The following is a 10905-nucleotide window of genomic DNA, read 5'->3' on the forward strand; positions in this document are numbered from 1 at the left end:
GCCTGCTTTAGGTGCAGCCAACCATGACAACAAGCAACTGCTCCTAAACTCACAGACGAATGGGAGGAGAACACCCCCATTTCAGCACGAGCCTACATTATGCGGACCGACTTCTCCCACAGCTGTAAGGTACACAGCTTCACAAAGACTTTTCGTTCCCGATCTATCTACAGGATGGATGTTTTTGGTTGATGCCAGCTCAGATGTCAGCACTCTGCCTGCAAATTTCTTCCCTTGAGACAAACGTGCTGAAGAGACCACTTTGAAGGCAGTCAACGATTCAGCCATCCACACATATGGACAGAAGACACTGGGCTACCAGAAAAATGCAACTGGACCTTTGTTATGGCCGATATCAACCAACCTATACTAGGTGCTGATTTCCTGGCAAAACATGAATTGTCTGTGGATTTACGCAAGTCACAACTCGTCCATTCTGCCAGTGGATGGGTTATCCTGGGAATACAAGGATGTCCAACCTCTCATGCATGCCCAAGGGTAGATAACCTTAGTGCACCCTCGTGGGAGGACACCATAGCGACGAAGGAATCTGACCTGCAGAGGACTCAAACGACATCAAAACAGTTGATGGCACAACAACAGGCTCCTGCTGTCTCAACCGCAAAGGCGACACCCAAGCTACAACATGGAACAAGTAAGAACAGGGTGAAGCATGAGACGGTGCACCACATGCATACAACTCCAGGCCCACCAGTCTCCTCACGCATTCGCAGGCTTGCACCTGATCGTTTGCGGGAAACCAAGGCCATTTTCAATGAGATGCTACAAGAAGGAAATATACAGCCATCCAACAGTCCGTGGTCCTCTCCTCTGCACCTCGCCCATAAAAAGAATGGGTCATGGCGCCTGTGTGGTGATTATCGAGCTTTGAATGCCCGAACTGTTCCGGACAGATACCCTGTGCCACATATACAGGATTTCACCCATTCGCTGGCTGGGGCGACCATATTCAGTGTGTTAGATTGCCGTAAGGCTTATATTCAGATCCCGATGGCAGAGCAGGACATACCAAAGACTGCAGTGACAACCCCATTCGGGCTTTTTGAATTTTTGGTGATGCCATTCAGGCTGAAAAATGCTGCCCAAACATGGCAACGGTTTATAGACAGCGTGCTAAGAGGGCTACCATATTGTTCCGCCTATTTGGACGACATTCTGGTGTTTTCGGGGAATGTTTCTGACCATCAGAAACACGTAAACGAGGTGCAAAGCAGGCTTAGTGCTCATGGAATAACACTTAACAAGGACAAGTGCGTGTTTGGGGAAGCCGTGGTGACCTTCCTGGGTTATAAAGTGTCAGCCCATGCCAGAGAAGCTGGAGTTGTTGCGTACCCTACCACGGCCTCAAAACTACCACGATCTCTGACGATTCCTAGGAATGATAAATTTCTATCGTCGCCACCTCCCAGGAACAGCAGCAATCCAGACGCCACTGAACAATGCCTTGGTCGAACAATTGGCAAGCGCCCACTCCCATGGACACCCGAGATGGACTCTGCTTTCAAGGCACCGCAAAGCAGCCTTCACAACGCAGTGGGACTTGCACACCCTGCACCAGGAGCTCAGCTAGCCCTAGTAGTGGACGCAAGCCAAGTTGCAACCGGTGCAGCACTGTACCAGACAGTGAAGGGTCATTGGCAGCCACTAAGTTTTTTTTTCGCAAAACCTAAAGATGAGTCAAACTCGTTGGACTGCATATGACAGGGAACTCCTCGCAATGTATGAATGTGTCAGGCACTTCCGCCCTTTCGTTGAGGGCAGGCAATTCACCGTATACACTGACCATAAACCTCTCGTGACAGCTTTCTACAAAACCAGCGATTCATGTTCCCCCCCCCGCCAGGCCCGCCATATCGAGTTTATATGCCAGTTTTCGACAGACGTGCATCACATCCATGGTGCCGACAACATTGTGGCAGACTATTTCTCGCGCATTAACGGGATATGTCCAATGTTGGATTATTCTGAATTGGCAAGGACACAGGCTTCAGATGCGCAGCTGCAGTCCTAGTTGGTGGACCCATCCACTGGCCTACATTTACAACTTTTGGACGCCCCCTGCAGCTCAGTTAAGGTATGGTGCGACACCACGGTTAGACCACGCCCATACATCACTTCCCAGTTCCGACGAAAGGTATTTGACAGCATTCACAACCTGGCACACCCAAGAACCAATGCCTCAGTGAAGTTCGTGACGGACTGTTTTGTGTGGCCTTTAATCAAGAATGATACACGGGAGTGGGCCCGCAGCTGCTATCAGTGTCAACGTAGCAAAGTGGGATGCCATGTTCACGCTCCAGTTGGACAATTCCCAACCACAACAGCACGTTTTGGGAATGTACACACTGACTTGGTGGGACCCCTCCCCCTTTGGAAGGTTACAGGTACTTGTTTATGGCTGTGGATCGTTGCACACGGTGGGCAGAGGCTACACCAATCAGGGACATTTCTGCAGACTACTGCACAGGCATTCCTGGAAAATTGGGTAGCTCGTTTTGGGTGCCCATTTTTCGTTACCACCGACCAAGGACCCAATTCGAGTCGACACTGTTCCAACAACTGTGGAAACTCTGCAGCTTCAACGAAACCAGACAACTAGCTACCACCCAGCCAGCAACGGTTTGGTGGAAAGGTGGCACCGGACGTTAAAGGCTGCCCTAATGTGCCACGAGGACTCATGGACTCGAGCGTTGCCATTGGTTTTGCTGGGGTTATGGACCGCATTAAAAACGGACATCAGTTGTTCCTCGGCAGAGTTGGTATATGGAGAACCACTACATGTTCCAGCAGAATTCCTTGCACCAGTTCCTCTCCCAGATGAGACACAACTACCCCACCTCTTGCAACAAATGAGGAAGCAGGCAGAGATGCTACGTGCAGCCCCAGTGTCTCAGCATGGCACACACCCAGTCTTCATACACAAGTCCCTCAATACTTGTTCCCACATCATGCTCCGCACAGACCTGGTGCGCCATTCGTTACAGCCACCGGACACTGGACCATACCAAGTGCTAAGATGGGGCACACACACGATGTATATTCTCCTCCAGGGAAAGTCGACCAAGGTTTCCATTGAGTGGGTAAAACCTGCTTGGACAATGACAGCACCGACTGCAGTCTCACAGACAACTTCAGACACAATTCGCAACGAACCCACACCTTTCGCAGAGCCAGACGGCTGTGACCCACTGGAGCTCCACACCAGGGGACCTAATGCAGCAGCGGAATAGGCAACGAGGACCCACACCTGCACTATCCGCACTCGGGCAGGGCGAGAGGTGAAGTTTAAGCACCCCACCATACTGGGTGCTCCGCACTTCAGGGAGGGGGGGGGGGGGGGGGGGGGGGAGGAGGGAGGCTGTGTGCGAGTGACAAGTGGATAGTCGACAGGACACTGAAACATTCTCCTTGTGAGTGAGGTTCTTTCGAGGAAACAACCAGTGTTCGTTTCCGGCATTAATGTACATATGTATTGTGTTTGTGCGATACAATAAAGGTGGTTATGCACAGTATAAAATCCACGCAATTGTTTTTCTTTCTGTAGTGAAGTTACGTCTACAGGCCCATTACTCTGATAGGTCTCACAGTCTCACACACCGCAGGATATTGCCTAATTTGGTGAGCAAGAGTAATAGAAGGCAGATTTCAGACTACCTAACAGATCAAAACGAAAATTTCTGTTCCGACACTGACAATGTTGAGTGTTTATGGAAAAGTTTAAGGCAATTGTAAAATGCGTTTTAGACAGGTACGTGCCGAGTAAAACTGTGAGGGACAGGAAAAATCCACCGTGGCTCAACAACAAAGTTAGGAAACTACTGCAAAAGCAAAGAGAGCTTCACTCCAAGTTTAAACGCAGCCAAAACGTCTCTGACAAACAGAACCTAAACGACGTCAAAGTTGGCGTAAGGAGGGCTATGCGTGAAGCATTCAGTGAATTCGAAAGTAAAATTCTATGTACCGACTTGACAGAAAATCCTAGGAAGTTCTGGTCTTACGTTAAATCAGTAAGTGGCTCGAAACAGCATACCCAGGCACTCCGGGATGATGATGGCATTGAAACAGAGGATGACACACCTAAAGCTGAAATACTAAACACCTTTTTCCAAAGCTGTTTCACAGAGGAAGACCGCACTGCAGTTCCTTCTCTAAATGCTCGCACAAACGAAAAAATGGCTGACATCGAAATAAGTGTCCAAGGAATAGAAGAGCAACTGGAATCACTCAACAGAGGAAAGTCCACTGGACCTGACGGGATACCAATTCGATTCTGCACAGAGTACGCGAAAGAACTTGCCCCCCTTCTAACAGCTGTGTACCGCAAGTGTCTAGAGGAACGGAAGGTTCCAAATGATTGGAAAAGAGCACAGGCAGTCCCAGTCTTCAAGAAGGGTCGTCGAGCAGATGCGCAAAACTATAGACCTATATCTCTGACGTCGATCTGTTGTAGAATTTTAGAACATGTTTCTTGCTCGAGTATCATGTCGTTTTTGGAAACGCAGAATCTACTCTGTAGGAATCAACATGGATTCCGGAAACAGCGATCGTGTGAGACCCAAGTCGCTTTATTTGTTGATGAGACCCAGAAAATATTAGATACATACTCCCAGGTAGATGCTATTTTCCTTGACTTCCGGAAGGCGTTCGATACAGTTCCGCACTGTCGCCTGATAAACAAAGTAAGAGCCTACGGAATATCAGACCAGCTGTGTGGCTGGACTGAAGAGTTTTTAGCAAACAGAACACAGCATGTTGTTCTCAATGGAGAGACGTCTACAGACGTTAAAGTAACCTCTGGCGTGCCACAGGGGAGTGTTATGGGACCATTGCTTTTCACAATATATGTAAATGACCTAGTAGATAGTGTCGGAAGTTCCATGCGGCTTTTCACGGATGATGCTATAGTATACAGAGAAGTTGCAGCATTAGAAAATTGTAGCAAAATGCAGGAAGATCTGAAGCGGATAGGCACTTGGTGCAGGGAGTGGCAACTGACCCTTAACTTAGACAAACGTAATGTATTGCGAATACATAGAAAGAAGGATCCTATATTGTATGATTATATGATAGCGGAACAAACACTGGTAGCAGTTACTTCTGTAAAATATCTGGGAGTATGCATGCGGAACGATTTGAAGTGGAATGATCATATAAAATTAATTGTTTGTAAGGTGGGTACCAGGTTGAGATTCATTGGGAGAGTCCTTAGAAAATGTAGCCCATCAACAGAGAAGGTGGCTTACAAAACACTCGTTCGACCTATACTTGAGTATTGCTCATCAGTGTGGGATCCGCACCAGATCGGGTTGACGGAGGAGATAGAGAATATCCAAAGAAGAGCGGCGCGTTTCGTCACAGGGTTATTTGGTAATCGTGATAGCGTTACGGAGATGTTTAGCAAACTCAAGTGGCAGACTCTGCAAGAGAGGCGCTCTGCATCGCGGTGTAGCTTGCTCGCCAGGTTTCGAGAGGGTACGTTTCTGGATGCGGTATCGAATATATTGCTTCCCCCTACTTATGCCTCCCGAGGAGATCACGAATGTAAAATTAGATAGATTCGAGCGCGCACGGAGGCTTTCAGACAGTCGTTCTTCCCGCGAACCATACGCGACTGGAACAGAAAAGGGAGGTAATGACAGTGGCACGTAAAGTACCCTCCGCCACACACCGTTGGGTGGCTTGCAGAGTATAAATGTAGATGTAGATGTAGACCTCTGCTTATTGTTCATTCTTTGGGAGATTCTGTGATCAGTCTAACTTTTTCTTTTGCTCTTACGCAGTCAGTCAGCTGATCTAAGGTTCGTTTCATTTTGTTATCTGATTTCACAATTCGTGGCAACCTTTACTAGTTCTGTGTTAGTATTAGTTTACTGGCGCCTGTTCCTTCATCGCTTCAGTTTTACATGTGCTGTGGATCTGTGGGTTCTGTATCATTCAATGGCTACTAAGACGGTGATGTTATTGTTATTACGTATCTTTTAGGGAATCACTCATTATGTGATTCTATTGCGTTATGCTTCATGTTTGCTTAACGTGTACATTAGTATTCTGTGTGCACAATTACGTGTGGTAAGGCATGGGAAAAAATTACTGTAATGTAAGTGGATGCAATGGCAGATGTAGAGGACAGTCAGGCTGAGAGTGTCGCCAACACGGAGGAAAATCGGGCTGTCATTCCTCTGGTACAGCCAGTCTCACATAGGAGCTCTATCACGCAGTTCAGTGGAATCAGATCCAAGTTGAGGCCGATATCCACCACTGTGGCGTTGGCGTAAGAATGCACAATGATGAGGTCGCATCACGGCCAAATTCATGCACATTCTCACTCAACAGTAGGGTCACAATCACGAACGAACAGAGCGGGGACGATTTGTTTTAGGCAGCAAGGGCAGTAGAGAGTGAACGAGAATTTAGGAAATACTAAAAAACGAGGTAAAAGAATCAGACAAAAGGGCAAAACATAGGGAAAAAGAAGCAGAGGACAGGGCAGTGAAGAGAACAACAGAGGGCACAAGTAGTGATCGAGAAGGTTAAATTGGAAGGCAAAAAGACCCAAACACTGGCTGTGCGTGCCTTGAAGGAGGTACAAGGAGCTAAACAGTGAGCAATTACAGTAGTCAGAGAGGGGAAGAAGGCTCACACAGCGTTCAAGACGTTACGAGAGCAAGGTCGCGATATACAGCAAGAACTAGATAAGGCGGAAATGAAATGCATCATCTGCTATGACGAAATTGCGTATGATTTTGCCAAATTGTGGGAGTACATGGAACAAGTATCATGACCCCCTGCTGGCCTGGGGGGTTAGAATAGGCTTGAGGTATTCCTGCCTGTCGTAAGAGGCGACGAAAAGGAGTCTCAACAGTTGACTTTTCTGTGATGGTACTATGTAGGGCTTGACCTCTATTCTACAAAATCTGTCCAAAGAGCGAGCCAGTTGGGGAAGTATACCTTACATGGCGCATAGTGTCTATCGTGCACTGAGATCTTTACTGTACTTTATTGTTGTTGATTTACAATTCTGCTCATTCTCCAGCTGTTGGGCGAGGACACCTTCCTGGGTGCGTTTTCCTCTATCCAATGTGATGTGTCGTTTTCTGCACTGACAATGATCATGGACTTGTTTACACCTGATATCCAGCATGGTAGCCAGTCCATTGTAGTGGGGTCGCCATTACCCTACTAGCTGTAGCCCCCTGACTACACAGGTATGGCTCTGCTTATGCTTGCCCTGTTAACTCCCCATGTATCACAAAGAGTAGATGCCCATCTGTCTGTGGCACTGGGACTCCCGGCAATGGCCATCCTGCCAGGTGGCCTTTGCTGAAGCTGAGTGGTGCCTGTGGGGAGGGACCTTGATCAGAGTGGGTGGCATAACGGCAGATGGCATGCCATGATGTGAACTACATCATTTCTTGCTGGTGGTCAAACACCAGCAGTCTCAAAACGTTTGAGGTCTCACTTTAATGCAAGCGAGTATGACCCCAAATCGATCCCCTCCCTGGCCATGCCATGGGGGAGGGGCGGGGGGGGGGGGGGGGGGGGGGGGGGAATGCCAGGCTAAGGATGGAAGTGAACCTTATTCACCCCAGTACCTCGTATTTACAAGAGCTGATTGGGGATCCTCCATATTGATGAAGCCTCAGTTTTTTGTGAAGCGTTTAAAGGTCAAGTTTTGGGAGGTGGAGTGATTGTTCAAAATACGCTCTGGGTCAGTTCTAATAAAAACAGCATCCTCTGCCCAGTCACAGGCATTACTGTTTCCATCATGGCCCATACGAGCTTAAATATGGTCCAGGGTGTTATATTCTGCAGGGACCTTCTTTTGCAGTCTGGTGAGTTGCACGCCAGCTTAGAATGACACGGTGTCTATTTTGTCTGGTGCGCCCATAGGGTCCAGAAGGATAATCAGGTTGCCACCAGTGCCTGCATCTTGGCCCTTGAGGGTGACACATTACTCAAGAAGGCCAAGGTTATGGTATACCGCTGTGATGTAAACCATATTTCCCTCCCCAATGTGGTGCTTTAAGTGTTGGAAGTTCAGGCATATGTCTTCCTGCTACACATCCAGCATGATATGTGCTGATTGCAGATGTCCTTCACATCCCAATACTCCATGTGCCGTGCCTCCCGTCTGTGTCAACTGGGGCAAGCACCATTCCCCTTGCTCACCAGACAGCAGGATTCTCCAGAAAGACCCTGTACAAGACCCTGGATCGACTGACATACACTGAGGCTAAGAGGAAATTTGAAAAGTTACATCCTGTGTGCATGACATCTTATACTGTCACTAGAACAACCCAGTTCCAGCCCCATCAGTTCCGCCATTTATAGTTGTCTCTCAGGGCTGTAAGACTACATCTGCCCCCTTGATGGTCAGGGGCACTCCTATCCCTCTTGCTCTCCTTGCTCTCGCACCACCTACTTTGGGAGCAATGCAACCCCCCCCCCCCCCCCTCCCCCACAGCTTCTCAGCCAGAGAAGCATCAGTCTCCTTCGACTTTTCTCGCTTGTAAGGGGTCTGTTGGGTCACTCCCTTCCCAGGTTCCTACTAGTGGGAAAGAGGTCATACACCTAGTCGCTGAAGCGCCCACAGGCAGTTGGTCATAGAGCTTCAAGATCCTCCTCAGTGCCTGAAAATGAGTCAGTGAAGCCCTGCAAGCCAGAGAAACCTAAGGAGCAGTGAGAGAAACCTGAAAAGAAAAGACTTCCAAGAACAAATACATTGCAGTGGCACCCTCTCCATCACTCCCTACAAGCTCTGCATCTGAAGATGAGGTGGAGGTTCTGGGGTCCCCTGGAGAACCTAGATCTCGCCAGACCCTCAGACACAATGGATATAGATAGCAAAGGTACCCAACTGGTGGTAGCAGGTGACCCTGAGGCGTAAAACTGCCTCCTTGAGAGCTTCATGCCTTCCCAGCCTCAAGATAAAGTCATCATCTAGTGGAATTGCTGTGGTTGTTTCCACCATCTGGCTGAGCTACGAGAACTCTTAAGCTTTACACCTGCTTCCTGCATTGCCCTCCAGGAAACCTGGCTCCCAGAAATACAGACCCCTGCTCTTTGCAGCTATAGAGGATTTTACAAAAACCATAGGGAATATAATATTGTGTCGGGAGGAGTATGTGTTTATGTCCTGCACTCAGTATGTAGCAAAATAATGCCCCTTCAAACTCCTCTTGAAGCTGTGGCTGCCAGGATAAGGACAGCACAGGAAATAACCATCTGCAGCGCATATCTTCCTCCAAATGGTGCAGTACCCCTGAACATATTGGCTGTATTGATTAATCAACTCCCTAGACCTTTCCTACTTCTGGGAGATTTTAATGCTCATAGCCCGTTGTTGGGTGTCACCATGCTTACTGGCCAAGGTAGAGATATCGAAAATTTACAATCCCAACTCGACCTCTGCCTCTTAAATACTGGCCCCCCTCCCCCCACACATACACATTTCAATGTGGCTCAGGTTATTTAATCAGCCATTGATTTATCACTCTGCAGCCCAGAACTTGTGTGATAGTGACCATTTTCCCATCTTCCTGTCACTCCCCCAGCGTCATCCCTCTGGACGCCCTCCCAGATGGGGTTTAAACAGGGCAGACTGGGAAGCTTTCACCTCTGCTGTCACTGTTGAATCTCCCCCACACAGTAACATCGATGTGGTTGTTGAGCTAGTCACCAGAACGATCGTTTCTGCTGCAGAAAACGCGATCCCTTGTTCCTTAGGGTGCCCCCAGTGCAAGACATTGCCTTGGTGGTCACCGGAAATTGCTGGGGCCATTAAAGAGCATAGGCGGGCACTACATCCACATAAGCGGCACCCATCCCTGCAGCACCTAACAGCTTTCAAATGGCACCATTCCTGTGTTTCCTAGCTCATAAAAAGATGGAAACAGAAGTCCTGGGAGAGGCATGTTTTGAACATTGGGTACCATACACCGCCTTCACAAGTCTGGACGAAGACCAGATGTGTCTTTGGGTACCAGACCTCAACATGTGCCCCTGGCATTAATATCAATGGAGCGTTATCTACCGATGCAAATGTAATTGATGAGCACTTTGCTGAGCACTATGCTCAGGCCTCTGTGTCAGAAATTACCCCCAGCCCTTCATTCCTTAAAACAGCGGATGGAAGGGAAACTCCTTTCATTCACTACGCCACAGTGAACCATATAGCGCTCCATTTACTGAGTGGGAGCGACTTAGCGCCCTAGCACATTGCCCCAACACAGCTTCTAGGCCAAATCGTATCCACGCTCAGATTATTAAACATCTCTCACTACCAGCGGCATGTACTCATTATCTTCAACTGCGTCTGGAGCGATGGGATATTCCCATTGCAATGGTGGGAAAGCACCATCGTTTTAGTGCTCTAACGTGGTAAAAAGCCGCTTGATATGGATAGCTATCGGCACATCAGCCTCGCTAACCTTCTTTGTAACCTGCTAGAACGTATGGTGAGTTTGTAGTTGTATTGACTGCTGTAGTCATGGGACCTACTGGTTCCATGCCAAGGAGGTTTCTGCCAGGGTTGCTGTACCGCTGAAAAATTAGTGTCCCTCGAGTCTGCCATCTGAACAGCCTTTTCCAGACATCAGCACCTGGTTGTTGCCTTTCTTTATTTTAAAAAAGTTTACGACACGACCTGGTGCCACCATATCCTAGCCACATTATATGAGTGGGGTCTCTGGGACCCACTCCCGATTTTAATCCAAAACTTCCTTTCGCTCCGTACTTTCTGTATCCAAGTTGGTGTCTCCCATAGTTCCTCCCATACCCAGGGGAATGGGGTTCCGCAGAGCTCAGTATTGAGTGTTCTTTATTTTTAGTGGCTATTAACAGTGTAGCAGTAGCTATGGGGCTGTCTGTCGCACCTTCTCTGTA

This window comes from Schistocerca piceifrons, chromosome 6 (assembly GCF_021461385.2).
Source record: "Schistocerca piceifrons isolate TAMUIC-IGC-003096 chromosome 6, iqSchPice1.1, whole genome shotgun sequence".
Classification (NCBI taxonomy): domain Eukaryota; kingdom Metazoa; phylum Arthropoda; class Insecta; order Orthoptera; family Acrididae; genus Schistocerca; species Schistocerca piceifrons.